Source organism: Anas platyrhynchos, chromosome 3 (genome assembly GCF_047663525.1).
Source record: "Anas platyrhynchos isolate ZD024472 breed Pekin duck chromosome 3, IASCAAS_PekinDuck_T2T, whole genome shotgun sequence".
NCBI lineage: Eukaryota > Metazoa > Chordata > Aves > Anseriformes > Anatidae > Anas > Anas platyrhynchos.
The window spans coordinates 74,593,467-74,619,738 of NC_092589.1; the positions used below are offsets into that span (position 1 = coordinate 74,593,467).

Sequence of the window (26,272 nt, forward strand, 5' to 3'; positions counted from 1 at the left end):
AAATCACAAAGATGAGATCTAGCAAAGGTATTTTTAGGATCAAATCTCTCAAAAAATAAAAATCATAATCTAAGCAATCATACATGCAATTTGCAGTTAAACTGTCAATTGTGCTACTTTGCCTCTTGTGTAGTCTCACGTTACATTGTAATCTTTTAATTCTGCAGTGGAAAAAGTCACTATGAGCTTTAGAGGTACTCAAAAAACTTTAAACCTCCCACCATGAAACAGCTTGCTGTTTGTAAGTGTGGATACTCCTGAAATTATATTAGCTGCTTTTTAAAGGTTACCCATTTCAAATCGAAATTGACGGAGAAGTCAATTTCACTTCCATCCAAAATACTTTACGGGAATTACTGACTGTTTTAATGTGCTGGACATATTACATTGACTTACCTATTTCATGTAAAATTAATTCCTCTTTTGAAGTGTTTGATAAGTATTCATTTGAAGGATGCAGTGCCCCACATAAATTTATTACTACTGAAAGGCTTAATAAAATCACACTGCTAGAAGTAGAAGTCATAGGAATACTGTAACACTGGAGATACTTTAAGGTAATCTAATCAGCTTTTATTTGCCTGAAAGAAATTCAGAGGAGAGGTATATTTTGCAATTCTTCTAGTTCAACTCAAACCAGTATTTAATATTTACCCGTCAAAGCAAAACAGAATTCATCTGAACGGGAGGACTAAGACTTGAGTTAATTTGTCATCCGTGATTATCACTTGGAAGTTCGCTGACTTTATTAAAGACAACTACTGTGTGATAAGGACAGCAGAGACACTATTAACCATGTCATTTAAATTGCTTTAGTTGGCATCGTGCCCAAGTCCTTCAGATCAGTATATCAACACACTTGTTGCTGGCAGGGACTCATTTAAGGGACGGGAGGGGGGGAGGGAAGGGGAGGGGGAGGGAGGAACTCTCTCAGGACTGAGTATGCTGTACAGATTTCTACAGTAACTCATGAGAATAAGCAGTATCACTTTGTATTTTCGATGACTAAAGGAGAGAATGACAAAATAATGACAACCAAATGAAAGATGCTGCTCTTCTTAAGGAAGGAGAAAAAAAAAAAAAAAAGCCTTTTACAATTGCTATTTGAAGTTACCTGACTTTGTATTTACTGGAACAGCACTTTTTGCTTATAACTGCAACACACAAAGTTCCCTCCAACACTTGCTCTGCCAAATTCTGCGATCCCATATCTCCCTCACCCTTGCCTCCTCCCCAGGATCTCCTGCTTTCACTTCATTCAGCCTGTACAAGGGAGAAAAACTCCGGTGGCTAGGCAGAGTTTATTTTCAGAAGCAGTTAAGAGTCCTTTCATTTCATTTCAGGCAAGAACCATGCCACAAAGTAACATGCAACACATTTAGGAATGCTGAAAGGAAGAAGGTATGGGGATTTTTCCTTCTGATCCACGTGGAAATTAATACTAACGTATTTGTTGAAAACAAATCTAGCTGTTAAGTTAGGCATATTACTTTCACATGCAGCAAACAGTTGCAACAAGAACTTTTTCACTGTGCTTTTCATCTCCTGTTTCCCTAAGCTTACTCTGTCCTGACTCACGAAAGAACGAGTATCCCTTTTTGGGACGGGAGGAATCCATCAGCTCTAACAAGCACCTCGGCGCGTACCAGCAGCCGACTTGCTTGCTGGAAGAGCTGTGCTCCCTGGTGCCCGCACTGCGGCCAGCACAGCTCCGTGTCCCCTTCACCACTTCTTGGGGACACGGGCACAGGGAGTCTGCTGGCGCGACGGGCCTCCGCTGCACGGCCACCGGAGCGGTAGCCGCACAGTACGAGGCACCAGAGGATGCAATCGCTGGGGGAAAAGGCTTCTCTTACCTTCTGCAAACCGTCCTCTGGCGTCTTCAAGTGACTGATCTGGAGAGACAAAAACAAAACCCCAAATGTAACAGCACAGCTCGCAGCCAGCCCTGCTGCCTCGCCGCCCCCCCGCGCCCTCCAGACCACTTTCCCACCGCCTGCACTGCGAACGGCAAACTTTCCCGTGGCATTCATTTTTTACTGGCGAGCCATAAAATCGCCCGCTTGTCCAATTAATGTGAGCATCATCGTTTTCATTTACCTTTCACCATCTCCAGGGAAGGGAAGCGGAGGGGGGGGGGGGGGAAGAGGAAAGCAAACGCATAAAAGAAGCTTCAGAAACACGAGTTTCAACTCATTTACAATCCCAGATAAAGGTTAATAGTTAAACTTCTTCCTCTCCCTCCCACCCTCACAATTATTGATGCCCTTCAAGAAATGAAATGTTTTTTTTGTTCTTGTTTACCAGAGGCTAGACAAACTGTCAACATCTCCACTTTATTTACGGGTTGAGCAAGAGCAGTTCCTCAAACATCAACATTTTTTACGTTAATCCTGGAGAGAATCCACTTCTCTAAAACTACGAAAATTTGCCAACTTCTGAAGTATTTATTTTTAACAAACGAGAGCGGGAGCCTCGAGCTACCTCCCCTGCTCTCGGAGGAGAGGAAGGGGGGATGCACGGCTCGGCTCTCCCCTTTTTAAACCCTTTTTTCCCCCCCTCCTTCCCGCACCCCTCAGCCCCTGCCCGCTCCGCATCCCACCCCCAGCCCCTCTCCCCCGCCGGTCCCCCACCTGCTCCGCGTCCACCGGGCTTTCAAGGGAGGGAACAAAATCTGCCAAGCGCTTCCTTTTATTATTATTATTACTATTCTTATTTTTTGTTTTTGTTTTTCTTCAACCCGTCTGGAGGTTTAAACCTGCAAAACAAACACCTCTGTTGAATGCAAACTAAGCTTTGGGGGGGTGAGGAGGGGGGGGGGGTTGTAGGGTTAATTCCTCGGCAGACGGCTACTCGCAGTGTCTGGTTACACAAACATACCTACGGACAGGTTGGAGAGGGGTCCCTGCGAAACCACAGCCGGGGAGTGGGGCGGGGGGGGGGGACACAAAACTCAGAGCAGGCACGAAGGTGGGATTTGGGGGAGGGCTCGGGGGGCAGGGTTAGGGGTGGGGGGTGGGGGGGCAGGAGGAGGGATGGGGAGAGGGGAGGTTTAATATTGGGATGGGACGGGGAGAGAGCGCAAGCAAGGCGAGGGGCACAGCCCCCGGGGGTGCCGCTGGGGCTGCGGGGAGGGGGGAGAAGGGAAAGGGGGAGGGGGGGGGCGTCCCTTCGGGTGGCGGCGATAACAAGTAGGGCCCAAAGAGCACAAAGGCGGGCAGGGCGAGCCTTCCTCGAGGGAGGAAGGAGGGCGGGGGGGGGCAAGGGGGGCAGGACCGGGCTGCGCTGGGGGCGGGCGGACGGGTTTGGGGGGGGGGGTCGCGGCCCCAGGGTAGCACCGGGGGCGCTCCGCCGCCCCCCCCCCCCCTCCATGCCGCTTACCTGCCGCTGCCCGCATCGCGCCGGGCACAAAGGGGGGGCGGCGGCGGCGGCCCCCCGGGGAGCTCGGGGCTGACAGCGGTGCGAAGCGCTAATTGCGGAGCGCAAGGCAGCGACACCCCCCCCCTACAACCCCACCACCACCACCACCCCCCCCTAAAGACCGTGCCGCAGAGCAGAGGCGGGGCTGCCGCCGGGGGCAGCGCTGCGGGGCCAGATCCTGCACGGCCCGGCCCGGCTCGGCTCGGCTCGGCTCGGCCCGGCCCGGCCCGGCCCGGCGCTTCCCGGCTGTCACATGGCGGCCGCCGCCGCCCCCGGAGGGTTTCGGGCCGCGCTGCGCTTTCGTTTTGGCCCCGCCGAGCCGGGGGTGGGGGGGGGCTGGCCGGGCAGCCCCCTTCCTGCCGCCCCTCCCGGACAGGGTGCTTGGAAGGGCTCCCCTCAGGCACCGTGGTGGGTCGGGGCGCAGGGTGCTGCCAGCCCCCCGCTGGCCCGCCGAGTACTACTATTATTAATAAATACTGCTAATAATAGGGTGGGGAAGGGCATGTGGTGCTGCACAGGCTGGGGGGGCTTTCTTTGACTTTTCCTGGGCCTGACCTTGGGGACAAACCCGTCCCCACAGATCCCCGTGAACACTGCAGGCAGTGTGGCTAACGGGGGTGATGGAAATCCTGCTGGGGATGCTTGTGGAGGGGCAGGCACTGAACACCACGACCCTGGGTGCTGCCTCCCTGCTCCGTTTTGCAAGAGCAGTTAGATCAGGAAAGGGAGTTAGGATTTTGCCTCACGCCCCTCTTTCACCACGGGCACCCATTTGTGGACGCAGTCCTCATGCATGGAGAGGGAGCTCCTCCTGTGAGCGCCGCTCACCTAGACATCACCACTGAGGGACTGCAAACAGCAGTGCCTTTCTCCAGAAACACCGTTCATGTACTTCATGTGAAGAGCCCACCACGGGCACGTGAATCACGTAACAGAGCTGGTGGCTCCCAGCAAGTCCCACAGCCGTGGTGGCACTTTGCTAATTACGGCCTTCCCGGGCTGCGTGCGGGGAGAGCCGTGCGTGAGGCAGTCAGCTGCCGGGACGTCCCACCAGTGCTTTTGTGTGACCACTGCCATTCTGGTCGCCTCTCAGCTGTTGTCAGACATGGCACAGCACACGTTCGTGGTCTTTGGTGGACCAGCCTGCAACCACGATCCCCAGAGCCCTGCTCACAAACACCGCAGCGAGCGGTTGGGTTTACCCCAAGCTCAGCTGGTGCCGGTGCCCACCATGGGGCTGTGCCTGCTGGGATGTGCTAGCTGGTCCCTCTGCACCTCAGCCTGCCCTCCGAATGGCTGGCGTGTTTTACACAGCATGAACAAGCAAAATACAGTTGTAGTGGTTTTTCTCCTCTTTTTTTCTTTTTTTTTTTTTCTTCTTCTTTTTTTTTCAAAGTGCAGCTAGATAAAAGGCTACCGCCCAGAACAGATCGTATGCATTCCAATGACAACAAACAAAGTCTCAGTACTGCACATTTTAGTACTCCAACATGAGGTTTCGGTTTCTGAGCTAGAACCATTGGACTTGCTACTCACTGCTACATGGAGCAAAAAAGGCTGTGACATTTTTTTTTCTTTTTTTTTTTTTCTTTTTTTTCCCAGCTTTTATCATGAGGCATCAAGAATTACTGATAAATCAGACTCTGTGAACAAATGCTCCTTCAAAAAACTTTTACTAGATGATCTCTTATTTTGCCTATTTGTTAACTTGCAGCTTAAATGGCAATTTGAGACCAAAAGCATGCTGTAGTCCTATTCCATAGCATTCCTTATCTTTATTTAATTTTTCCTTCAATTACAAGGACAAATTTGACCCCTTTTATCTGTATTTTCCTATAAGAAATCCCCATGAAATCAAGGGCACTAGACAGCAAGATACTGCAAAATGGCAAGATAGGGCAGAATCTGTCCCTAATTATATGTTTCCCTCCTCACATCCCCTCTCCAGTGACAGCATGCTCACTGCCCAGAAACAATGTCCTGAAGTTAAAAAAGAAACCATTTTACAATAAGTGAAATGCAGGGAAACAATAGCCTAATTTACCAAATAAGAATAGTGAGATATCATCCCCGAAAGAGTAATCCAGATAAAAGAAGAGAGAGTGAAGAGATGATCAGGCGGTCATTCAGGCCTATCTGCTGATGCTGCCTGAGAGATTAAATCTGCCCTAACAAAACAGAGCGAGGGTCTGGAATAATGTTATCTTCCCTCTCCTCCCCTCCCGGCTCCCCCTGCCCTGCTGCATTTTTATCAAGTTCTGCTACCTCTGGAAGCACTGAAAACAAAAGGGAAGGGGGAAATGTGGAAAGTGAGAGGAAGGGACTTTACTTTTTCTTTCTTTTTTAGTTTAAAAAGAGGCATCCACCTCCTCACTTCTTATCTCACTTTCCTTTCAGGGCATTTTATGCTACATATTTGCAATAAAAATATCACACAAGGAAAAAGGTAAAGAAATACCAAGTAAAGTAGAGTCCAAGCGTCCATGGTGTTTTAGGTAAATGATATTTTTGGCTTTGTTTGCTTGTTGGCTTTTTTAACACAAGAAAAGCTGGTGTCAGGGAAGTGAAACATATTCTTAGATCAACTGAATGAAAGTATTTCCACCTTCAAAACTACAGGGAGGAGAGCTGCCTAGCAGAAAAATATCGTAACGATCTGTAGCAAAATGACGAGTGCCGAGCAGCGGGGAGAGGGATGAGTGAGCTCAAAGCTGCCCCTTGAAGTCGTTTTCACAATATTATAATTTACCAACATAAATGAGGAAAAACAAACCAAAACACAACAAAACAAAAACCACATAAAGGACAAATTAAGATGTATACCTGGCACAAAACGAAATTTGTTTCCAGATGCTTGCAAACTCTGTTCATGATTTAAGTAGTTCTGAGGTTATTTATGATAATGGTATGCGTGAGTCTAAATGACATCCTGTTCTGAAGAAAAGAGCTGACAGAAAAGTGCTTTGGGGCTGTCTACACCCTTTTTTGTCTTCAGGCCATAAAGGCAACCAATGTACAAGCTGTGGCAGAAGCGTAGCACTGGGGTAAGTGGGCCAGCAGTGTTAAATACAGTGTGGAAAGGTGCTTTTGCCACAGGAATTAGAGAACAGCTTTCTGTTCATGGGCTGGACAGATTTCCTGTGTCCTCGGACGGGACATTGTACCTCACTTTTTTTCTCTGTAGTGGAAGGAACATTTCTGTGCATGGCATGTAGTGCACAGTCCCCCAGTGTGCAAGGATTGTTGCTTTCAGGTTTGTAACCTGCTGCAGGAGTCCTCACATGGAAGGTGCTCGATCCAAAGTGGTGAGGCATCAATTTAAGACACTTCCTTCCCTCTGAAATTTCAGTTAACAGTTACTGGTATTGAAACCCAGTCCATACTGAGGGAGAAATTACAGTAGTGGAATACTGGAAATTTGCTGCTTGTTTTCATTCTAAGCTTCAAACAGCTTTAATTTACTGAAGATTTCTTCTGTCAGCTGCCCCACTCTGCTTTTCTTGTCTAGATTAGGTGTTTGGCAGGACAAAAATAGTGTTGCAGGTCTGTAAGGGTAGTTTATAAGTGTCAGTAGTTGCCCTTGAGTTTATTTAAGTTGAGATTAAAAAAAAAAGTATTAAGTCACTGTTTGTCCAGGGTGCTTAGAACACCGGATATGCAGGCACTATCTGATAGACTGCAAGCTGCCCAGATGTGTTAAATTAAAGTTATTCTTATTAAAAGATTTTTTAAAAAAAGAAAAAAGAAAAAAAAGAAAGGGTGGAAGTTTTCTCTTTGTAGTTTTAAAGAAACTTTACATTGCATGGTTGTACTCTTTTCTAGTTCCACTAAAAACAAATCTAAGTCCCCAAATTACAACACAAATATAAAGATTTCCTGTAGCAATTACTTGAACTGGAAGGGAAAGTTAAACTGATTCTGCCACATGTGAAGAACCAGACAAACGGTCATGATTCTTACTTTGAGTAGGTTGAGGAGGAAAGAGTTTATGCATTATTTAGACAGTTAGTAATGTTTTTGAAAGCTCCCAAGTCCCATCTTCAAAAATTAGGAGACTTAATATTTTTCTGTCAGTCAGTGAGTCATCCTGAGAGAGATGTAGAAACAAGGGACTGGTAAAGCTAGTTCGGTCCAAAGTTTATTCAATATTCGACCTCAAATTTTGGCTGGTGGTGGATACTTCAGAGGAAGCTGCAAGAGCCCCAACGAAAAACATTTGTCAGTTGATCATCATCATTAACCTATCTCCTGTTAGTTAGATTTACTGACAAAGCACAAAGATTTGCATCACTTCTACATTTGATAATACAAAAATGGTCTTATCTTTATTCCATATATATATTTCTTATTTTCTGATTCCATCCAGATCTTGCTTTTAATGGCATCTTATGACAGTGAGTTCCACAAGTTAATGACGCCTTGCACAGAAAATTCCTGAGATCTCTTTTCCATTTCCTCTTGCCTTGTTTATCTGTTACTCATACAAGTCATAAGGGTGGCCAAGAACTTCCTAATCTACCTTACATAATGCCCATTATATTTTACACATCTGTGTTATTCGTCTTGCCCTCTGATTATCCCCTCCTCCCCAAAGCAGCCATCGTTTGTTTCAAATACCGCTGTTATCTGCATCACTGACAGTTCATGTTGCTTTTCCCTGAGCCATTTTATTTCTGCTCTGTTGTTTTTGAGATCCCATTCCTGGCAGAGGCTTCCCACTGATCTCCGTGATGACCATGCTTATGTAAACCTTTCTCCCACTCCTGCCTCCCCTTTCCTATGCTATCCAATATTTAATTAGCTTCCTAAACTAGTGCTGCCCTTTGACCAGAGGGTTTCACTGTTATCCACAGTGATGTCCAGATTTCCATCCTGAGTCACTACGGCAAATGTAGAGGCAGATCAGCGAATGTGTTTTTCAGATCTTGTGTCTGCCGTGTAACATTTGCCAAGCTGTTACCCATTCCCGTGGCTGCCTTGGGCCTCTCTGAAATTCCTCCCAGTCTGTCAAGCATTTGGCCAAAGTAACCACTTGCACTGCCTCAGATGGATACTGCTCAGCTGCACTTATCCTTCCCTTCGCCCGACTGCAGGCAGCCTGGGCTTGCTCAATTCAGTTTAGGAAAGAAAGTGAACGAGAGCTGCAGAGCCTGGGCCATCTTTGTGTCAAAGGGCCAGGCTCTCATCTCCCGATTGCAGTCCTAGGTAAATGGAGGTTCTCTGGGGAACAGGCCCTCCTCTGCTGGATGTGATTTGGGGAGCAGTTGTGTTTACAGCCTTTTGCACTGTCTGAACCCCACTTATCACCAGATAGGCCATGGGAACTGGAAAGAAAGATTGTTTGGGGGTTGTAACAGAGTGCACACTGAAGTGGGGTCTCTTGTTGCAAAATATTCTTAAGTATTTGCAATACTAGAAGTGATTAAACGACTCTATTCCTCTGCTCCCCATTTGGATATATCTGCTGTAGGCACAGGAGAGAGCTCCTTCCCTCTGGATTAGCGTTAAAGTGAGAGACATTGTTAAAAGGCTAATAAAAAATCAAGGAGCCATAAATGCTAAGTGATTTTTAAGTAAATATGTTTTTTTTTCTTCTTCCCAAGGAATGCTCAGCTGTTAGTGTTACGTTTGACAGCTTGTAAAAAGGTGAGTTTTCACTGAAGAGCAGGAACAGGTCGAAGAGAGACAAAGGCATGTTCTGAGATAAATTGAGGCTGGCAGAGGTATCTGCTCCCCAGATTGGAGGTGTTGCATTACTCTGTGCAATGTCCAGAGAGAGAGGTCTGCACAGCAAAATGGTCATAAAATACATTTTTTTTGGTAAGGAAGACAGGAAATATTTCTGTCCAAAAAAAAAAAAAAAAAAGGCAGAGAAAAAAGAGGGAAAAGGGGGGGGGGGGGGGGAGGTAAGGGGGAGAGCATCCCCTTTGGTGCAATTTTCCCATCTGGTGAAACAAAGCAAGAGAGCTCCCTCCCTCCCAAAACCGAGCATCTCAAGAGCAGCTCTGTGCCTTGTGGCAGCAGTGTCAGCCCCAGGGCCACGTTTTGGGTTCCCCTGCACTGCCAGCCCTGCACACCCAGCGGTGGCACCTCTCTGGCAGCTTGACCAAGGTAGGGCAGTCAAACAAATCGAAGCTGGGCTTGCTGTTACATCTTTTAAGGACATCGTTTACGTCCTTGTTTAAAGACGTAACTCAAAGGTCACTGTATTGGCTTGGAGGAAAAACACTTGCTGTCTCATTCTTCCCTCAGGGTTTATTGCCAGCGCGATTATATTTTCAGGAGTGACAAGGGAGGCCCTGATCCATAAATCTAGGGGAGATAGAGAGTGAGCTGATTATCAGACACCTCCTTCCCCACTCCGAAGTCAATAACCCCAGCATCTTGCAAGGTTACTTTCTGCAGGAAGGCAATCTCTCAGGCAGGCTCTGCCCAGTTGCTCAGTTGCAGCCAGCCTGCCTTTCCCACAGCCATGAAACCAACAGCTTGCCCACTACCCCAAAGCCCCCACAACCCCTTCTTTTCGTGCTGGTGGGAAAGAGGTCCTCACTGAGAGGGTATGAAGGACTGCGGTTGATTTAGGAGTAGAGTAAGTGCTTGCTTGAGGGAAGGCTGCTGCTCCCCACTTCCAAAATCCAGCACTCAGCTCTCTCCCCCTGCAAACACGGGGCCCCTTCTCTTTGAACTCCCCCCAAAAAATGATTCAGTGGTGGTTGAATGACCAGGAAGCTGCCAAGACTGTGCAAAACGTGGCATTTAGGACAAACCAAGGAAGACAACCGCAGCCTCCCGGCGTCCCATTTCCACCCGCAGGTAAGTTTACTGCTAGGGGACTACCGGTGCCTTGCCCGAAGGCGAGTGGCGACCTCGGCCAGCCTCTGTAACAGCTCGTTTGGCTCCAGGGGGGCTGCCCGAAGGTGGGACTCGGGTTTTGTGGACCCACGCACGAAGGGACCGCGTCTGAAGCAGCCTCTGCCAGCGGCTCCAAGCGCACGGCTCGGCACGGCACGGCACGGCTCGGCTCGGGCAGCCTCCTGTCCCTCTTGTCCCTCCCGTCCCTGCCGTCCCCCCCCTCCGTCCCTGCCACCCGCGGCATCGCGGCGCAGAGGAACGAGTTAACTCCTCGGGCTCAACCCAAACCCTTCGCCGAGGGATTTCCTGTTTTAGCACCAAACCGTGCCGTTTAAAACACGCTTTAAAGGGATTTTGCTTTCACGTAAACCTCCGGGAAGAACAACAATGATAAAGAAAAAAATAATAATAATAAAAAGCCCCCCCCAACGATGCCCAGCATCCTTCCCGACACCAGCCCGGGCGCGCACCGGGATTTGCCCTGCCGGAGGCTGATCCAACCCCCAGCACAAGAACTACAGAGAAAGAAGTTCCCTTTTATTTTTTTGGGGTGCGCACTTCAGAGCAATAACAGCATCAAACTAAGCCGCACACCCGCGTTTCCCCCCACCTCCTAATGCGAGGAAAAAGCAAACCCCCCGGGCCGTGCCAGACGGTGCTGTGCGGACAGGGGATGCACCAAATCTCTCCCACCTCCACGGAGCGGAGCCGGGACAAGGAGGTTATCCCCAGCCAGCCCTTCTCGTAAGCCGCTTGGTTGGGTGTATTTTTTTTTTTTTTTATTATCCATCTGATATTTTTTAAATTATTTCTTTTTTTCGCCGCTACGAGGAGTGCGGTTTAAATGTTAGCTCCACGGTGGTCCCGGCACAATAAAACCACGTTCGTTTTCACATCCTTCCCAAAATCTTTCGCCTCGTTGCGGCTCGCGTAAACAGTTTTCCGATGTGACTTGGGGGGGAACAGCACTACACGCAAGCAAAGAGCAGCGCGGGGGTCGGGTTGGAGAACCACGGGCAGAGCGGGCGGAGGAGAGCAGAAAGTAAAGAGATTGTCTCCCAGAGCGTGTGAATTTATTTTATTATTGTTATTATTGTTATTTTTTTTTTTTAGAGAGCGGGGCGAGGTAGTTTCATTAAAACATAGATCATTTTGCCCTCGACTGATGGGCGACTGCACGGAGCAGTTTCGCGGGGAGCGAGACGAAGCTTACGGGAGCGGGTGTCGCTAATTAGAAAGCAACGAATGCCGGCAGTTCCCGGACATTTGGCTGGGCAGCGGCGCAGGAGGAGCCGGCGGAGGGGCAGCGCTTTCTGCTTGCCCAGGGGCCAGCTCCGGGACGGCTCCGCACCGGGGGAATCGGCGAGGATCCCCCCGCCGGGCTGGGGCGCAGAGCGCGGCGGCTGCCCTGCGTGCGCGCAGCCCTCCGCGGGCCTCCGAGGATGCCAGAGGAGGAAAACCCGGGCTCATCTCTTTCGGGGGGATCCCCCCCGAGCCCTCTCCGCGTTTCGAGGGGGTCTGCGCCGCCGCCCGCCCGCCCGCCCTTCGTTTCCACGCGTGGCTCCCGCTCCCCGCCCCGCCGCGAGTGGCCGGCGCAAGCTCCGCGCACCCCCGCGGGACCCGGCGCGGGGTGGTTACAGGCAGGGAGGAAGGGACAGCGGGCAGCCCGAAGGGGTTAAAGCACAAGGCTTTGCGGCTGCCGGAACGACAGGGGAGGGGGAGCGAAGGGGGTAGGCAAAAGGGTGCCGCAGCCTGTTGATAAAGGGTGGGAACCACCTGGAGATCGAGCTGCGAGGGGGGCAAAACATCCAAACATCCATCCATCCATCCATCCATCCATCCATCCATCCATCCATCCATCCATCCATCCATCCATCCATCCATCCATCTCTCCCTTTATCCCTCCATCCCTCCCTCCATCCTTCCATCCCTCCCTCCATCCTTCCCTCCGTCCCTCCGTCCATCCCTCCCTCCATCCCCCGCGGTCCCCCCCCAGCAGTGGGGCGAGGCTGGGACCCACCTGGGGAAGGCGTGCGGGGCCGCAGGTGCGCAGAGCGGAGCAGCGTGGAGCGGTGCACAGCAAGGAGCGAGGAGGGCTAAGGGCAGCCGCAGCGGGGGCGAGCAGCCGGACCCGCACCTACGGCCCCAGCACCAGTGGCCCCCATGGAAGGAGAGCAGGGGGTTCGCCTCCGTGGGCCGGGACCAGGGCGGGTGGTTTTTTCCCCAGCAGCAAAGCCCAGGGCGGCGTGAGGGGCTGGCAGGGAAGGGTTCCCCTGCTTGAATTATGCTGGTGTTGCTTGTCCGACAGCGAGTGGGTAAACGAGAGCCAGCTGAGCCCTCCTGCCAGCCTCACTGGGGCTGAACTTGAGGTCAGTGGAGCGCAAAACTCCTCTGGGGAAGGAGGAAACAAATGTTCGTGGATCGGGTATCGACAAACTTGAACAAGTGGGAGGGGGAGAAGGAGAAGGGGCAGTCGGAGCTGCCTTCGTAAAGCTGTAAACAGCGGCGTTGGGACAGAGTTGAAAGGAAACTGCCCAGCAGCTGCTCGGAGTTTCCCTGTGAAGTGCTTGTCCTAGGCTCTCCCCCTGAGCGAGGAGAAAGCCCTTTACGGGAAGCCAGAAGTCCCCCTGCCCCCGGTAGCTGCAACCTGCAGCAGAAGTCGGCCATCCCCGGGCAGGTTCCCCTGTGGGCTACGGTCAGGCCGGGGGGAAGCCGGAGAAGAAACCTCACCACTGCTGATTAAGGCCTTCACACGGGGACATGAAGTGCTCCAGTGTCCTGGCCACAGTGGCTTCGCCTGCTGGGCAAAAGGTGCTCACCCCTTTGGCAGGCCGTGGGTGCCCATTAAACTGGCCCAGGGCAGGCTGGCGAGGGGAGAGCTTCCCACTGATTTTTACAAACTGTGAAACCTTAAGCCTGTATCAGGTGACGAGAGAGAGGGGGAGATCAGGGGGTTTCAGCACTTGCAAATCTCTTCATTTCATCGCTTTAAAAAGGAATTTTTATCTCTAACCATATTGAAGATAAATGATCTATTAATAACAATAAAAGGGAGTTCCAAGCAGAGAGACCCAGGTATTCAGGTTTTTAATGGACTTCTGGTTTAGGATTGATTTTCTGAACAATGCTTCAGCAATGGTTTTTCATAAGATACAATATTTGATTTTTCCATGAGATATCAAGAACAGATGCATCTAAGTAAACAGATACATGTAAGTGCAGACACTCACAGAAGGCAGTGCTCATTTTGTCCATGTGAGCTTGGAGAATGATTTATTTTTGTAGCCCTTAAGCATAATAATAATAATAATAGAACATATGTGTCCATTTTATTGCCATATTTCCAAAGTTCATACAACTCAGCAAGCAACAAGCATTTTTGTTTCAAGCTGGGCCCTAGACCATATACTTTATTAAAAAATAAAAACCAAAAAAAATCTGCAAAACCCAGAAAATTGTGTGCAAAGGAATGAGGAGCTGCTTTACCAGAACAGTTGTGTCTAACGTGTACATGAAGGATCAGAGCCGGCTTCGTTCTTACTCACCTTACCAGAAAGCCAATGACGTCCCGAGCTAAGGCTGTATAATCATTCCATTATAAACCACACATTTCCCAGTTGTAAACGGTCATGGTAAAAACGTATTTGTGGCTTAAATTTGGTGTGGAGAGTCTTAGACAGGACATTTTTTCCCCCTCTATGAAAGATTTTAAAATTAAGCAATTTGGTCAATTATCTGGGTTTGGAAACTGCAGAAAAGGATCTTTTAAAGTTATTTTCTAGGTTTTAATGCTTAGAAGTGGTCTGTTTTTAAAAGTGATCTTCGTTCATTAGAGAGAGAGAGAAAGAACTTGAATCCATGCATTAAATTTAAGAGGAGTTTGTGATGACGATAACGTCCAGCAGAAACAGGAGGAAGCTCAAAACTTTTCACATCATTTATATATGATATGCTATGTAGACCATACACTGAAGGTAAGCCATAGGTGAAGTTCCAGAAGTCAATTTGATGGTTTAAGGGCAGCGAGACTGAAAAATTACTCTGCCTCAGATATTTCAATACAATACATTTATACTGCCTATAACGTCCCTGGGGACCTAGTTCTGCATCATGCTGTATGGATGGGGAATATTTTAAACTTTTCGGTGAGACCTAGGATGCAGGATGTGGTAGCAAACAGCCAAGCTATGCAATAGGTTGTGGAGAGGAGTGAATTCTGTCATAATTCATGATGCAGTCAGCCAAGGCCAGGACTCTGTGGGGCAAGGACCTCTCCACAGTGAAGGATCTTGTGCATCACTTCTGGGCATGGCTCACAGAATGGGATCAGAGCAAAGACACCCAGGTCCAAAGATCTGACAATGAGCACAATGATCCTGGAGGTGTTTCTGAGTGTGACTGTTTCCCCCGGTTTGATTTTATGTTTGCCACATAAGCACTAGACACACTGTTGTAGGACACAGTGAAACCCTAGTTTAAAAAATAAACTGAAATACAGGTATGGAAGTAAGGGAGGAAGAGATAGAAAAGCAAAATAAAGAAGAACAAGACACAAAGGGGAATGTCGACAGAACCACATACAGGGACTGAATTGAGGATGCAACTAGTGAAACTGTGGGAAGGGTCTGGTGCCAAAAGCTACCAAAGAAAAAGAAACTCCCAAGATTCACGACATATCTCTATCTCTATCTGCACTCTATCTGCAACTATCTATGAGCCTACTAGACTCTACCTGCAGCTGACAGCTTAATTCTCTGAGTACTGTTTTGGCAGCAAACTGAAATTTCTCCCTTCCCTGTGTCCTGGGAAAAGCAACTACTCCCACACAGCATGAGGGTGAAAGCTGGAGGGAGGCACTGGGAAGGGCTCAGTAACCATCCTGCTGCACAGTGAAGACTGCTCTTCAGCTAAGGCCCATGTCAGCCCCCATGAGCTCACACTGAGCATTCACTGTTCTTCTGCTCAGGACAGGACCTTTTGGTGGCTGTGTCTGCAGGACTGCCCCAATTTCCACCACTGTGGCAGTGCCTAATACCTCTGGTGCTGCTGGTCTTAGTAAGGCCCACAATGAGGTGAGTGGATCACAGGCTGAGGGGTAACACCCCCAACTCTATCACTGACACCATGCCGTGCAAAAACATAATCTGTAGAAGTGAGAAATAAAAGGCTGAAAGGAGTAAGGGGAGACTGAGATAGAGGCTGAGAAAGGGAGGCAGTTGCAATTCTTCATCTATCCTTAGGTCAACATTGCCAAGAGCAAGGCCACAGCTCCTGTCAACAACAGTAGCCAGGCCTAGGTGTCAAGACATTGTCAAAGAAAACGCAGCAGGCCCTGTGTGCAATTTCTGTAAATGCTCTCAGTTAGAGTTGTTACTGTATATTCTTTGACAGCTGTCCTAGTGTACCTTTGGGTCCCTCAAAGCTCTCAGTTTTTGTGGTCTTGGGGGTTCAGAGCTGGCAGATTATGTGGGATGCTGTGTCTGGCCCTACTGCTGCAATCACCTTGAGCAGCTGAAAGACTGCAGCAGGGAGTATTGTCTGACCCCATCACATCTCTTTGTCTCTCTCATATACCACTTGTGTCACCCTTGTTTGTAAGAATTTCACATCACTGCACTGAGAAGCACAAGTGCAGCAGCACCACCACCTCTGCTCCCCTCCCAGCTTCATGCCTACCAGTGCTGAAAGACGTGGCAAGAAGGAAATGAGTTGCTGCATATCAGTGTTGTGCACACTGCAACGTTGTGAGATCCTGTGGAATTAAGTGTGTGGGAAGAAAAAAAAAAAAAGTTAAATGCTATTTATTCTTCCTTGTACTTTAGTACTACTCAACATCTGCTAGCAATATTTAATCTAATGTCTGAAAGTGTGAGTTTAGATGCTATCAAATGGATGGTTCTGATCCTGGAAACCTCTTAAATGCATAGCCCTGACATACATTAATTGCTTTCATTTAAGTAAGAAGATTATTCATTTATCATCAGGTAATTGATTTAAAAGTGTTTTCCCGTATGTTTACACTTGTCATGAATTGGTGTGCCCAAGGATTTAATCATTTAATAGAGTTAGTCATTTAATGAAATCTGATGGTCACTGCATTATGCTAACACCTGATGATACTTAGACAGTTCTTGCTGAGGAGGAACTGAATATCTCATGTTGTATACAAAAAAAAAAAAAAAATTGCAAGAATTTCAGCTGATATTTTTTCACCAGTTGCTTATACAGGGATTTTCCTGTGTGAAAGGTAGGCATTGGGCTGTGAGTGCACATGCAGAAGTACATATTCACAATACACACACTTTTTCTGAAAGAAGAGAGACACATTACTGTCTTTGTGCTGTTACACAGATATTGCTTTGCAGCGTCTTATGGCTTTTTTTTTTTTTTCTTTTGAAGCTCACTGTTCTTCATCAGTCTGGTTGATGGGTAATGTTGTTATTGTTTATCCAGTGGATGCTGGTGGAGTGGTGGAGATAGTCTGAAGGAAAATAATGAGCTCACACTTATGCTTTTAGACCGGCTGTGGAGAGAAGCTGCCAAGTGCCCAAAGCTCCTTTTGAAAACCAAACGCTGAAAAAGCTTTTTACATTTTCATCTTACTGAGGTGACCAGCAGGGTAATGCAATAAAATATACTGCATTTAGCCTTGTTCTTGTAAAACAACTTCTATTGATATGCAAGAATGTTTGAGAAGTCTTTCATTTGGCTTTGTATGTATCTTGGAGTAATTTGCAGGCCAGTAATAGGCAATCTTAGAGCAAGTATTTAGCAATAGATTTTAAAACTGATGAAGTAAAAATGCTTTGTAAATATATTGGCACTGGAAACTGCCTTTCTGACCAAATAGTTTATTGCCCATTTTATTTGGAGTTCTGTTTTAATTTAATGGTTGATGACATTCATACCTTTAAAATCAGTCATATCAGGACGTCAGTCTTAGATGATAAAATGTTTACAGTTAAGGACATTTGTGCCTCAAACGTCATTGTCCTGTATTCAGTTTGGAAGTAATTCTGACGGTTGCAGAGAGGTGTTGTCATTGCTCATAAGTATACTTCTGGGTTCCAGTTCTTTACACATTTACTTAATGTGTACTATTTCATCTTGTAGTATATATGTACCTGTAATACAATTGTAAATTTACAGTATGTTTGCTCGTGACAATTAATATTTCTGTACATGTTTTATATATTTTTTTCAAGTGATACTTTATCTGTTGTTACGTTCCATGTTCATTAAGTCCTAAACAAGTATATTTTGTCCTTCCTTATGGTGGAGCTACCTAGTTCTTTAGTGCTTCATAACAGCTGACAGAGCGTTAATACCGAGGGAAACTGTGGAAGGACAACTTCAATTCAGTACACTGTTCACTCTCTGCTACTTGGATATAAAGACATCTCCTCTTCCCCCTCCCTGTCATTGCCATCTTCCAAAAAAAGTGTTATAAACAACTCTTATTACTTTATGTGATTCCTGTTTTTAAATCAGACATCTTCTGTTTTTCCCCCAAACACCACAAATATGTTACTCAGCCTTTGAGACAATAGCTGTAATTTGGCTATAATTAGAATCTGATCAGAGCAGGGAGAATGGATGAATACAAAAGAAATCATCAAATTCCAGAAATGTGACACCATAGGACAAATCCTTCTTGCTTTGCTAATAGAAGCTGACTTGCATGGGTTAGATGAACATAATTTTAATCAAACAAGAAAAAGAGTCTAATAATAATATCAGCTGTTAGAGTCTAAAAAGAAAAAAAAAAAAAGAGCTGAAGTCTTTGAATAAAAAAAAAAAATCTTCAAAGGCGTATAAAGTATTTTGATTTAATCCTGCTAACATCTGCCTGTTTTGAACCTGAAAACAGCCTAATGTTTATCTAATACTCTTAGTACATTTTGTAATTAAACTAATTAAGGAAAACATCTTACAGCTTTTCCCTGGAAAGAACTCCCCCTCCCTTTTATAACAGAAACTGAAAATAATCCCTTTTGTTTGAAAGGCAGAGAAAATGAATTCCCTCTTTACGTGTATTTTTCAGCAAATGCCTTTCAATATTGGAGTCTCAAAAAGCAATTGAGTCCTATCCAGAGAAGGCAGAAACTGCTCACCCTGAAACCTTTTTCTACAGAAGGAAAGTTTTTGATCTTAGGAGCTCTGCTTCCCCCCACTCTCGGCTTCCAAAGTCCATAAAAATGCTTCTAAGCAAAATTAGCTTCCAAGTCCATAAAATTGCAATATATCATTTAAATCATGACTTTTATAGCATCCTTTTTGAGTACTGGAAAGGGGAAACCCATGAAATGGTGTGAAGACATTCTAGGCTTTGAAGATGGTTAGAGATATGATGGCATTTTCAGCACACCTTCTTATTGCCATGAAATGAAAAGTGCTTAGTTGATTAGCAGGCTGATCCAAGAAAATGAACTGCAATTAAAGTCAATGGCAGTTTTGCAGGAGTAAGGATTGCATGAACAGCCATCCAGGGACTTCTTAACCACTTTCTTAAGACTGGAGCAAAATCTCTACTTTTTTTTTTTTTTTTTTTTTCCTAGTATTCCACCATTTTTTTCTTCCTCCCTACAGCCACTCTTGTTTAGAATATCCGAGTTCTGGTATTAAATAATTTTAATCACTCATATGTATTTAAATAAAACAAATTTCCAAATTATTAGTCTTATTGGCCTAAATATAGTCTTTAATTTCATCTTCTGTACAGTGTTGATCCTCGTACATTATAAGCCTGCTTCTAGAACAAGAAAAATAAGTGTTTGCATGAGGATTGCAGCATGCTGGAAATTGCATATTTCATGTTAACATCAAGGCAATACTGCCATTAACTGTTGCTGATATAAATGGTGTATTGAGAACCTACTTGCATATGCCTATGAACCCTTATACATAGTGAGAATAATAAAAACATTTGTTTTCTGAAATATCCAGAGGTGGCATTTTGGATGATGTAAGGAAGCTCTGCAAGAATCCGCTTCCACCGGACTTCTGCTGTCTTCATGGGGTAAATACACACAGCCTATTAAGTGTTGGCCCATGCCTGCTCTTGAGAAGTAGGACTCCCCATAGCTCCCCAGGGAAGCTCGTTGGCTGCAAGTCAGGAATTGCCTCACGCCTTTGCTCTCTGCTAGATCTGCTCCACTGAATGCTGAGTGCATAATGGCTTGGACCAGGTATTCACCCACACCAACTTGGAAGGGAGTGGGGTAGGACCTCTGATGAATATCAAGGTCTAGTCAGTGAATGGATTTGTTCTCCACAGAAAACAAGCAAATACATTACATTAAAGGGTGTAAAGGACAGTATTTTTGAAGGCAAGTGTGAAAAAAATGTCAGTTAATATTTCCACAATTTATTTTTTTAGTGACAACTCTAGAGTTAAAAGCTGCATCTTCACGTACAAACTTACCTTCCAAAAACATATGGTCATGATCATTCGATGATCATGATTTCACATCAGAGTGGCATGCAGTTATTTTGTACATTGTGCAAGGGAATGGGAATGGCACTGTTAATTTTCCGTCACTCTTTGTGGTTTAAAGGGCTGCAAGCAGAGGTGCAAGCAGCTCTGAGAATTGATCCTGTCAACTTAAAGTGATTTCTTCCATGCTAGAAGAATTAAATCAGGTTCAAAATGGTTTTGTGTAAGCATAATATAAACCAATAAACAGACCGACAAACCCTCTCTTTCTAGGGACCATTTCATATATTGGACAACCATTTCATATATTGTTTCAGCTAGAGAGGCCAGCTACAAGGAGGAATTGAATTTCCAGAGGCTGCCAAAAGTCTGTGCTCAGCAGACTCTTTTTAATTAGCCAGGAGGAACTTTCTCACTTGAACAAAAACACAAAAACAAAAAAACAAAAAGACCAGGAAACCTAACAAGTTTTCAAACCAGCATTGAACAAAGATGGCACATTGTACCTATCACTGCTCTGGCAATTAGCAATATTTTGCTCATGTAGCTCTTGTCTTTACCAGAAATACTATCCATTGGCACTGTAACTGATTGTTAAGTGCAGCCTATGAACAGTTAAGTGTTGGTTAGACTGGGAACAGTTTAGAGGTGTGTTTAGAGAGTTTAGGTGTGATTTTACTGTTCAAGTTCAGTGGATTGTAGCATACAAAAGTCTGAGGTTTCTCCTCGTGTTTCTGGAATCATTCCTGCCTTCCTGGCTGTTAATTATATCTCCTGGCTTCCATTCTTCTTTTCTTCTCTCCTTGTATTTCTGATGTTGTCAAACTGATTAGCCACTAAATTGCATTGCATTCAGGTAACAAGATCTTTGTTATTGATTTGCTCTGAAGGCTTTCTTTGACAGACAGACTGGCAGAATCCTTCATCCAGGTTAGGGAATAATCTATCTGAAGGTTTCTTCCAGATGTCACTACTATAGCAACAGCTTCTATAGTGTTAATGCTGATATTAAATAGGGTTCAGCCCAGCATTACCATCCAGCCATATGTCCCTGTTTTTTTTTAAACTTGAAAATCAGTTTGCTGCTTCTTCCATAGAGAAGGCTGCCTGTCTGTATATCTTTATTTCCACTACCTACTTCTTTAACCCAAGAAGATTTTAACCCCCTGGAAATACTGTTAGGAAAGGAGCCAAATTCTTGTTTCATGTTTAGATCTGACTAATCTTCTGCAAATTATAGAAATGTGTGATATTGTATAATTATTTTCCTTTTAAATTCAGTATTTCCGAGATTCACTGCTTACTTTCAGTTGCTTCATCTCACATCTGTTTTCCACCTCTTGTTCACAAGAGTTCCAGCCCAACCTCCTTTGTCTTCTGATTTCCAGAAGCCCCCTAAATCTCCAGGAAATTTCAGCCTCAGGTTTCCTCCCCCTGCTGGCAGAAACCTTCTGGGTATGTTCTCTCCCACACTGAGACAACCTTCTTTTCTCTTGTTTTCCTCCTTTTTCTTAAAAAATAAGGGATGACGTTTTAGACAGCCTGTACGCACTCTGACCCCATTTCACTTGTTTCAAGTAGAATCCCTAAGCATGATCCCGAAGATCTTCAGGGTCTCCTCTCTCCATCCCCGCTAGCCAGACTGCAGCCAAGGATGTGAAGACACCCCAACAAACCAGCAGGCAGCAGCAGGGTTGGTTCAGACACCTGCACTGAGGGACATGAGAAGATCTGTGGCCACATAACAGGGGAGGTTGGTCCAAGGTTAGCTAGGCACTGGGGCTCGAGCTGGGTTGGGAGGACATCTGCTCAAGGGTAGGCAGCAGCCTGACAGGAGCGAGGAAACGCATTTTCTCAGCCAGTCTCTGGGGATATAGATTCAAACCCAATGGTGGAAGTTACCCAAGATCATGCTGTAGGATGCGAGGAAGGCTTTTTCTTCCTGTAAATAATTGCCCAACTGGTGAGGTACTTTATGGATAGTGTTGGAACGGACGGGAAGGATGGTCTTGTAATTATGGCATTCAGTGGCAAATCAGGAAATCTGGGTTTAATAACCAACCGTGACACAGATTTCCTGTGTGACCTTCTCCAGATCACTTACTCACCCTATGACTCAAGTCCCAGTTTGTAATATGGGGCAGCAACCCTTCTTTTCTCACACTGTCCTGTCTATTTACACAGCTCATCCATGGGGCAGGTGTTTCCTTCAGCTACACGTAGCACGTTGCTCCAAAGAGATCATTTTTGGTTCAGTTCCCTTCTCATAACTGATATTACTTTGATATTACTTCAGTTCATACAAATTGTCATGGGTCCGGCTATAATTATCTGTGTAACTGTTTTGACAATATGTTTTGTGGAAACATATCTTTGCGGACCCCCTTTTCATGTGAAATAACTGTATTTCTTTCAGAAGAGGAATTCAAGTACAGTAATAAGAGAGGTGATCCCACTGATATATCACTAAGTAAAATCTGACGTGCAGATATAATGAAAACATGAGGCAGTTTAATAATGAAAAATGTATAGTCCTGAGCTAATGGCTGAAAAATGTTTAGTGAAGGATTACAGTGAAGTAAAAAACCACAAGAAAGAAATTCAGATAGATTAAACATTAGGAATTCATTTGTAAGTCCAGACAATCTATGGGCTGTAATGTACTTTTATGGTACAACAGGATGCAAAGAAATCATTTTTCGAAAGACTTATTATTCTTCCTTGTAGGACTTCTGTAGTCTTCATCGAGCACTATGTATCTGCCTTTGAAACTCCTATCTAGCCTCGGGGTCCTTTGGTGCCATACCCACTGGGAGACGGGCACTGAACCAAAAGACCAAGGCTGAGTGATGGAGGATGCAAGTGCTGGCTACAGTTGGAGGGGAGGACTTAATATCAGCGAAGAAGACTTAGTGGCATCAAATGAATTGGGACCAGACTGAATTGACTCACAGGTGAGTCACTGCACCGAGTAGCACAGTAGGACTGGCTGTGAAGGGCTGGGTTAGAGGACTGAAAACACGCTGAATATGTGTCCCATATGGACAATGAGCAGTGCCTCCACATCCAGAAAACAGGGGACTGCATATACTGGGGAGCTGGAGGGCGTCTCAGATCCGTACTTATAGCTGGAAAATTGGACTTGCTTCGGTAAGAAGTATTACAGGTGATTAGAGAGATCCCAAGTATTCAGAGAAGTGTAATGAATAACAAATGTAGATGCTTGTAGCAGAGCCAGAGTCTCATGGACTATGGCTCTCCTCCCAGGGGTTAAATAGGTGTAAGAATTAATTGAGTTATCCAAAGTGTAATTGATGGCCCAGTATTGCATTAAAAAAAATCCAGAAGTTTAAGGTGAAGTGGTGATTGCTACACAATCCCAAGGTGAGGAAAGTTTCCAGAAATCTCTCTCAACTTTTAGATCTTCCAGTATCAAGGCACCTTGGAAAATTTGTTATTTCTGTTTTCAGCCTGACAGCGTTCTGTTGAATTTCCACCTGGGAGACATACTCCAAGAACATGCATGCCACTGGAAGAAAATCAAGATCATTCATGGTTCTTCTATTAAAATGCCTTGTCTGTCACAGGCCAGGCTGCAGGGGATGATGCTGTGGGGCATTGCCTGTTCTTCCTGTGTACCCAGTGGTGTTTACCAAGGAAATCACTGGAGTTCTCTGTTGTAGCTGTGTGTCTGAACTAAATATGTCCATGACTGTGGTAGACATTTCTTCTTCTTTGTGAATATTGGCACATGACTGCCCTTTTTCTGTTGACATGAAAGCAATCCAACTTTTTCCCATCTCTGAGAAGATACATCCGTTTTCCATCAACTCACCAACATGTAATGCGAAATCTATTTCTATTTGTGGCATCTCAGTGATTAAACAGCATTGGTTTTTCACCACCACCAAGTTGCAATTTAGTTCAACACTCAGTGTAAAAGGACTTTTAGATACATATTACTGCTCTGCTGCAAGGAGGAAAAGGTCTTATCAAGTGTTTGTGAAAGATACCTTTTTTGTTTATTGAAAATGTTGATTCATCCTCTTTTACCTGTTTACAACCATTGCCCTTTAACTTATTGTGTCTTTTGGACGTTTTTTTTTAGCACTTCTAGAACAAGATTCCTTCTTTACCTCAGTCAGCCCTTTTTATCATAAAAAAAAAACCAAGTTCTTAGCAATTCTCAGGCAGGGAAGTCCTCAGATCTTCTTAGGCTAATTTGTGGGATGCTCTGGATAAGGTCTAGTGAAGGCTAGGGGACAGTGGAACCAGCTCTGGAAGGTTACAAACAGCTTTTATGTGCAGGAGAGGAGACCTGAGATGCAGGGCCTGTCAATGAGCCCTCTGTCCTTACCCTTCTTCTTCTGCCTGAGCTGGGGTGTGTTGGCTCCCAGGGCTGGCACAGCTCCACTTTTCATGAGGGCAAGCTGAGAGCAGTATGATGGTCCCCATTTGCTGATTGTGGCTTAAAGCCAGATCTTCCCCCCACCGAACTCTTCTTCACGTGCTACCATTATGATACTATTAACTGGTAAATTATCTCTAACAAAGTTGCTGGCCATCCCTTGGAGACATCTGGTGCATCTTAACTCACCTGAGTGTCCCCGTCAAAGCCTTTAGGCCAAGCACAGTTGGGACCAGCTAGTTCATGCTTTTATCCTCTAGTTTTGTGGTCTGGGATTAACCTTTCTGATGCTTTCACATTTTATAAAATGGATGCTTTTGCAGGACCTGTCATCTCTAAAGCTTTCAGAACATGCCTACCAACATTTTATCTGGGGAGCACAGTGAGCAGGGAAGATGCATTGCATCACCAAATTTTTGGGAGGTTTGTAAATAATTTTCTGCACAGTTTTCTGCTCAGTTTTCTACTTCAGTTTTCCAGTGTCTCTTTGTGCTTTTGCTTTTTTAAATTTGTGGGGTTTATTTTAAGCAAACAGCTCACAGAGCATAAAAATCAACATAAAATCTTTTAAGAGCTAGTTTACATTGACCAGCTGTCACAGAAAGAGAGAGAAATGTGTGGGATAGTGGTGGACAATATGTGTACAGAGGAAGGTAGGCATTTTAGAGTTGTTAAATCCTATTGCTAAGCCCAGGGCTTAACAGGCTTCACATTTTTTGCTCCAGGGTATCATGGTACAGTGAAAGCAGGCTGATGGGCTCCATTAGCATGAATGATAGCTTCCTTCTACACACAAGTCAATTTGCAGGTAAAGTTTTTTTCACACTGTCAAGAGATAAAGAAAGCCTTTCTGAAAATGTCCTGGAGCTGATCTTAGGGCAAGGGAGGGTCTCAGTTCAGTCAAAGCAAATGTTTGCTGACATTGTTCAGCTATTTTGGAAACTGTTAACCGTTGTTTTCAGCCTGACAAAATTAATAAGTGGATTCCCTGAAACTGAACATTAATCTCTGTCATCACCAGCTTCACTTCTTAAAACTTCAGACGTTTTCTTTAAATTCCTACTTTAATTTAAATAATAAAAAGATCTCTTCACAAAGCTCTATTCACACAATAAGTGCTACATGCACTTTAGATTTTTTTTCTTTTTTCTTTTTTTTTTTTTTTTAGATTAGAGCAGTTTTATATGTTCTCTTTGCAGTCTTTCTCTGGCTTCTTTTGCCACTTGGTTCAGTTGGGTATTTTGCCAATAAGTAAAGTGGTAGAGGAGAGAGCACATTTTTTTAAAAAAAAAAAAAAAAGACTGTAAAAAGAAAGCAGACCATGGGTTAGGCTATAGCAATCTAAAGAAGACATTAATAGGGCCAGGCATAGAATACTTAAAGGATTAGATCCCAACATAGCACAGGTGTTACCCAAAGCATATTTGGCTGTTAGGAAATACTTGATGTCACTATTTACACTTTTGAAGAGAAATTTAACCTGTATGCTCTAATGCAACAAAAGAGTTAAAGCACACATAAATAGCTGCCTAAAAAGAACATGTGAAAACTCCTAAGTGGCCGTGCTGCTGTAAATACTTATAGTGAAGTAAGTCACCTACATATAATGTGCCCACAATTCCTTAACAAGCTGCGGTTAAAGTAGGTATTGTGGCAAAGATAGAAATGTAAATAAGATAAATTGCAATATGAGCAATCCAGAGAATGAGTGGAAGCACAGCGGTGAATTCTTGTTACATCCCAAGACAGAAAAGAAGAAAAAGGAAAAAAAAAGTGGCCTGCTTGGAACATTGTGTTTGTGACTGATCTCTACTTGTTTTCCCTCAAAAACTTTCAAGATCCCTTTGGTAGCTTTGTGTTGTTCCTTTCATTGCAGCTCTGCATGGAGCAGTGGATGGTATTGATTTGAGTGAGGAGACTTAGCAGGGCTCATGATACTATTACTCAGGCTGTCTGCATCCTTCTGTTTCCTGGGGTTTCACCCCCTAGGGCTTAATGTCATTAAAATTGCTGAAAATACTGCAAATAACAAGCGTAGCAGCACTTTCCAAAGACTGATAAGTTTGTCTGCCAACTTCTACAGATCAGAGTGAAATTTTGGCCCCATGAAATCAGTGCTAACATCCTGCTAACTTCAAGAAGGTAGGAATTTTAGT

General features: G+C 45.2%; 1 protein-coding gene across 2 annotated transcripts in view; it reads right to left on the reverse strand.

Annotated features, from left to right (window-relative positions):
- The window catches only part of PRDM1 (PR/SET domain 1), a 111,098-nt gene extending 98,590 nt beyond the window's left edge, over positions 1-12,508 (reverse strand). The window contains exons 1-3 of one of the 2 annotated variants that reach the window (XM_072036148.1): positions 12,293-12,508; positions 2,634-2,758; positions 1,857-1,895 (exon numbers count right to left, since the gene is read on the reverse strand). The gene's annotated coding sequence lies outside the window, so the exon portion shown is untranslated. Of the gene's footprint in view, positions 1-1,856; positions 1,896-2,633; positions 2,759-3,381; positions 3,534-12,292 lie in introns of those variants that run through there. The other variant, XM_038177114.2, reaches the window with a different exon arrangement.
- Positions 12,509-26,272: the final 13,764 nt, after the last annotated feature.